This window comes from Penaeus monodon, chromosome 27 (assembly GCF_015228065.2).
Source record: "Penaeus monodon isolate SGIC_2016 chromosome 27, NSTDA_Pmon_1, whole genome shotgun sequence".
Taxonomy (NCBI): Eukaryota; Metazoa; Arthropoda; class Malacostraca; order Decapoda; family Penaeidae; genus Penaeus; species Penaeus monodon.
This window is the reverse complement of record NC_051412.1, coordinates 21,069,188-21,069,408: the sequence shown is the minus strand read 5'-3', so window position 1 is coordinate 21,069,408 and position 221 is coordinate 21,069,188.

Here is a 221-nt window from a genome sequence, read left to right as displayed (position 1 = left end):
CGGTGAAGATAAAGACAAACGGACAAACGGAGACGAACAAGAGGAAAGAACGCGACCATGAAAGATCAAATGAAACCAAAACACACTCAAAACAGCAGCCAGCGCCCAAAGTACGAAAGAATGAGAGAGTGCGCAGGCGCCGGCGGTGGTTGCATCAGCCGCCCGCGGGCAGCAGCGCCCAGCAACGGTCCGGCCCACGTGACTCGCCGTGAGATATTTCG